The sequence below is a fragment of the Physeter macrocephalus genome, chromosome 7 (genome assembly GCF_002837175.3).
Source record: "Physeter macrocephalus isolate SW-GA chromosome 7, ASM283717v5, whole genome shotgun sequence".
NCBI lineage: Eukaryota > Metazoa > Chordata > Mammalia > Artiodactyla > Physeteridae > Physeter > Physeter macrocephalus.
In genome coordinates, this window is record NC_041220.1 from 132,751,932 (window position 1) to 132,757,721 (window position 5,790).

Below are 5,790 nucleotides of genomic sequence, written 5' to 3' on the forward strand. Positions count from 1 at the left end.
GTAATATGGAGAATGGGTAGGAGGCGGGTTCAAAGGCAGGAGAAGAGAGATCAAATTATAAACATTAAATATACCCAGTCTTTTTGTATATCAGTTTTTAAAATATCAGTTATATTCAATAAAGCTGTTTCAAAAAACATTTAAAAGGATTTTTTTTTTTACAGAAATATCACTTTTATTGACAAGATAGGGCCACAATGGGCAGCTCCACAGAACACAAATAAGACAGTCCCAAGACAAGAGTGTAAAATTACAGCAGACGGGTTAATATTCTTCACCCTCCTCTTCTCCCTCAACGCTATCAGCTCCAACCTCCTCATAATCCTTCTCCAGGGCAGCCATGTCCTCACGGGCCTCAGAAAACTCTCCTTCCTCCATGCCCTCACCCACGTACCAGTGAACAGAGGCACGCTTGGCATACGTCAGGTCAGGCTTGGGGTCCAGGCGAGCCCAGGCCTCAGCGACGGCTGTGGTGTAGCTCAGCACGCACACAGCTCGCTGTACTTTGGCCAGGTACCGCAGTGGGAGGCTGGTAATTAACGCCAACTTTGAAGCCAGTGGGGCAGGCACCAGTCCACAAACTGGGTGCTGCGCTTGGTCTTGATGGTGGCAGTGGCAGCATTGACATCTTTGGGAACCACATCGCCACGGTACCACAGGCAGCAAGCCATGCATTTACCATGGCGAGGGTCGCATTTCACCATCTGGGTGGCTGGCTCAGAGCAAGCGTTGGTGATCTCTGCTACGGTAAGCTGGTCACGGTAGGCTTTCTCAGCAGAGATGACAGGGGCATATGTGGCCAGAGGGAAGTGGATGCGAGGATAGGGCACCAGGTTGGTCTGGAATTCTGTCGGATCAACTATTGATCTGTTGCAGTAATTCTAGTGAAACATGGTTTTGTTTTGTAGCAGAATGATTGTGGAAATGAAGATAGAGAATGATTTGATTAGAGAAATATTTGAGAGGTAGAATTTGTGGGTGTTGTTGAATGACTGAGTAAAGAGGGGGAAGTGTAGAGAATGCTGAAGAACCAAGAATGACTTCTCGGTTTCTTAAATGAACAGCAAAAGAATGCTGGTACCATGTGTAGAAGGGGAAGCCTAGAGGAGGAACACATTTCTGGGGGTAGGAATCGAGTTCGCTTTTGGACAAGGTAGAGCTGCAGCATCACTGATCTTGCCAACAGAGCTGTTGGTTGACCTCAACATACACGTGGTCTTTTATATCACGGGGGCTGATGAGATCACCTAGGGAGAGAACACGGAGAGAGGAGAGAAGACAGCCAAAGCCAAATTCTGAGGAGGGCAGTGTTTAGGTGCTGTTAGGAAAGAAGGAATGGAGTCAGGAGAGAGAAGTCAGGATGGTTTGGGGAAACCCTAGAGAGTGTGATGAGAAGAGAGAAGTCAAGAGGTTGGAAGGCTTCAAAACTCAGAAATCCATCTGGATGGTCTTGTAGGATAAGAATGGGATATGTGAATTCTTTGGATTCAGGAATTTCAAGATGTTGGTGAACATACCAGTACCAGAGTTGGGGGACAGGTTTGTCTCGAAACCAGATCGGAGGACGTGAAGTGTGGGTTTGAGGAGAGGAGGAGGGTGCTGTGCACATACAAAGCATGGTATGTGCTGTCATAGCTCTGTGGCAGGAGCACAGAGAAGGTCTGACAGCTCACGGAAGGCTGCACAGCTGAGGAGATGACAGCAATGTTGTGTCGGTACATCAGTCGCTTACTATTTTACGTTCTGAAGTATACTCATTTAAAATACGTTTATGTGGAGCTGTGAAATGTGTTACACACCCCCTGCCTTCTTCCACGGAGGATGCCGAGCATGATGCAACTGTTGGGCGCAGTGACTGCCTCTTTGCCTTGGCAGGCTTCAGGTCTTCCGAGTTAATGAAGGACACCGAACTGGTAGTCTAAATGGTTTCAGATGTCTGTGCTTTAGATTTCCTGGGTGTGTATTCATGCGTGTGTGCATGTGGGTGTGCACACGTATGTGTGTGAGAGAGAGAGAGAGAGAGAGAGAGAGAGGGGGAGAGAGGGGAAAATGCGACCTGGGACTCAAATCCAGGTTTGTCAGCCTCCAAAACCCATGCCCTTTCACTATTCCAGTCCATTTCTCTAACGAGTAATACTTATTCATTCAATAAATATTTTTGATTACTTTCTAAAATAAAAGAACAGTCATGACAGCTAACCTATATAAAAGCTTACTTATGTGGGCAGGTAATGTTTTTAAGTACTTTATATGTATTATCTCATTTAATCCTTACAACAATCATATAAGATTCCTTTGTACAGGTGGAGCAATTGAGACCTGGAATGAGTATATAAATGTTTAGATGTTCCACATCTAGGGAGGGGTGAAATCAGGTTTCTAACCAGGCTATTTTGCTCCAGGGTTCTTTAAGATACTACTAAAATGGAAATTTTGACAGGCAAATGGAAAAGGAAACGCAGAAAGAAAGTCGTTATTTCTTGAGTGTAGTAAGCTGAGAGAGGAAGCAAAGAGGCCGCAGAGGGAGGCAATTGGCATTTCATCACTGGCCTTTTAAGCCCTGTTCAAGAGTTTGGATTTTAATCCAAGCAATGTCAGTGCCTTGGTGAATTCCGAGCAGTCAGTGATGAGATTTGCTTCTAATCTCTGGTTGGCATCGAGCATAAAAAGTGAGCAGTTTCTTCTGTAGAAGTGTAATTCACATAAGCTTTGAAACAACTATTATAGACATGGAGGCTTTTCTTGTCCTCATCTTATTTCTTAGACCCTCTCACTGTGTGATGTCTTGGTTAAAACGATAATTACGATTCCAACAATACCAAATAAAGCTACAAATGCAAAAGCGGTTAATTACAGTAATCAGAAACTTGAAGGGAGAGAAGTAAAAGAGATCTCCACACAAAGTCAGCTTCAGTCCTAGTTTACAAACTTTTTTTTTTTTGAAATTCCTCTTAGGTTCTAAATAAATGTTTCATGAATATGTTCAAATGCAACTTCTTCGGTGAAAATCTTCTTAACTCCCCATGCAGCATTAGTTGCTGCATCTTATGTTTTCTCATAATAATCTATTTGACTTCTATTTAACCAGTTATTATCCTGTACTATCATTTGTCTGTTTGCATGTATAACACAGTTTGTTTCAGTTTGGTTCAGCAAAGATTTGTGTTGCACTTTCAGTGAAGTAGTCACTATGCTAAGATCTCCACATCATGTACTAAGTGACTTAGAGGCCTATAATCAACACTGAGTTATTGTAAACAGGATATGCAAATCTTTTAAATTTGTTACCTAGCAAAACCCAAGTATAATATATATGAGAAAATGGAACTCTATTACGTCACTTGATGCATACTTTTTAGAAATATTTGATTCAGTCTTTTAACTTTCTCTTATTTGTAGGTGAAATCTTGAATAATTCCAGAGCCAAGATTCATAAAGACAATATACTTACAAATGCATGCATATTTAAAAGGGCAAATATGTCTTGACCTTTAAAAAAGCAAATCCTTGAATTTTGAAAAGGAAGGCAAGTTTTAACATTGTATTTTGTCAGATAGATATAGCCTGTCAGTACACTGATTGTCAAATAAGCCCTTCTACCCTTGCAGAATTGGCAAGAAAGAAAAATTTGTCTGTAGTGTTGATTGTCTTCTACTGGAAAGTATAATTATATCTAACTAGGCTAAGTGGAACTTATGACTACCTGATTATAATACTCAGGAAGAAAGAGATTGTCTACTTACAAAGTTAAATTGAAGCATATTGAGTCTTCAGGTACAAGTGTTGACATTTCTTTTCAAATGCAGGTCTAGAAAATGTTCATGGTATAAGTAATCTGAGAATGAGAATATCTTAATAAAAGGTAAATCATTATAGAATAAATATAGAGAAAAATGGATTACTGACCAATCTTCCAGTGAGTCTGAAGAGTGACTCATCTGATGTGAAAAAAACTAACTGAATACACGGAATCAACTCGAGATGTACAGCAATTATGCCATTGTGACATTTATTCAGAAACAATTCTACAGAGACAGAAGAAACTAAGTGTTCCAACTTCTGATTTTAAAATTTCAGTTGTATTCAGTTGCTTCATAAAGGTATAATTTGTGTGTAAAATACATAAGAACCATCTTCTGTGGTGTGGAACTTTGTCTCAGTTTATGGGTCAGGGAGTTTTTATTTTAGGCAGAATCCTTGAGATTGGAATTTTAGACTCTAATTCAATCTACATGTTTTAAAATTATGGATATAGATGATATAAAATAGGTTTTTTTACATAGTTATTACATTGTGGAAGTTATTTTTAAAATTATAATAAACCCTTAGTGCTAGCTTTTCACATAAATGACTAAATTTTACTGGTAACTGGAGCTTAATGTTTACATTCCCCAAGTTTATGCATTTTAAACAATATTGTTGTAAAAAAGACTTAAAATAATTTGATTTTTTTCTTTTTGAAAGAGATGCTTCAAATATAACAGCTTTTAGAAATGATTCAGGAACATTGTTAGGAGCATTCCCTATTAGGTTATAATACTCAGCAAAATTTATGATCTGTTTTTCAGCTATTCAGTCTCCCCATTCGCTGGCATACCATGGGTTGTCCATATTCCCTTCTATTATGATGTTTTCCTCTAGGAGAAACTCATTTCCTTTCTATTTTAATCTGATAAGTCCACTTAAGTCTAGATATCAGAGAATCAGCAGTTTGAGAATTTTGTCTTAAGAGAAAAGCAACTGAGTGGGAGGAGGTCAGAATTCCACTACTGGTTAACAATGAATAAGGGACTCTTTTATGACTCTAGGATGTGTGACATTGTCTTTAGTGTTTTTAGTTTCCTTTCCCCATTATATTCCAGAAGTTTGAGATCCAGAAGGCAGTTTTCTGGATAGCCAGGGCATTATTAAATAGTTAATCATAATTAGATAGTCAAAATTACTGTGAGAAATATCCTACCACCATAATTTAGCAGGTAAGTTATACTTTCATCTGTAAGAGACTTCAACGTTTTACTTGAACATTTCTAAGTTATTGATTAGATGCTTGAAAAAGACTAGGAAAAATAATACAGGTTTGACAAATTACTATGTGCAGTTTCATAAGCAATGAACAAAAAACATAGGCATTTTCACCCATCTTCGGGCAGATGGTGAATGGCAACAGCAGACATTACAAATATAGATGTAGCACATATATATTGCAAACAGCTGTAATAGCTAAAATACATGCCAGAAGACTTAATCATTCTGGAATTTTTTCCAGTACATGCTAGCGTTCAAAAATAGACTTCTCTTTCCTACAATTGCTATAGAATTCTTTGAAATAGGCAAGTGCATCTATGATATAGGAACTTTGCTATGTGCTGATTAGGCTGTATTTTCAAGTCTCCTTGACAACTAGTTGATTAGCAAAATTCTCATTAGTTATGATTTGGTATGCATAACTCATGACCAGTGTGACTTCTTGTTTTTGCTACTGAGTTGGCTGAATCAAGTCTTTTGTTATGTGTAGACCTTGCCAGTACAGATTATCTGGGTGAAAACTAAAGAGCTGAAAAAACTGCAGATTTTATGTTTATCTGTCTGTCATCAGGAAGAAAGGACAGCTAAGATTTTAAGAATATATATATATATATATGTATATGTATGTATACATATATGTATGTATGTATACATATATATATATACATACACATATACATATATATATTTAATAGTTATATATATTCAACTGATGGTGAACCTACATTAATATTTTAAATTAAAAAAAATTCTGAGTGTGTGTCT

At 38.1% G+C, this 5,790-nt stretch overlaps 1 pseudogene; it reads right to left on the minus strand.

Annotated features, from left to right (window-relative positions):
- Positions 1–212: 212 nt before the first annotated feature.
- LOC102984164 (tubulin alpha chain-like) lies at positions 213–1,721 on the minus strand (annotated as a pseudogene).
- Positions 1,722–5,790: the final 4,069 nt, after the last annotated feature.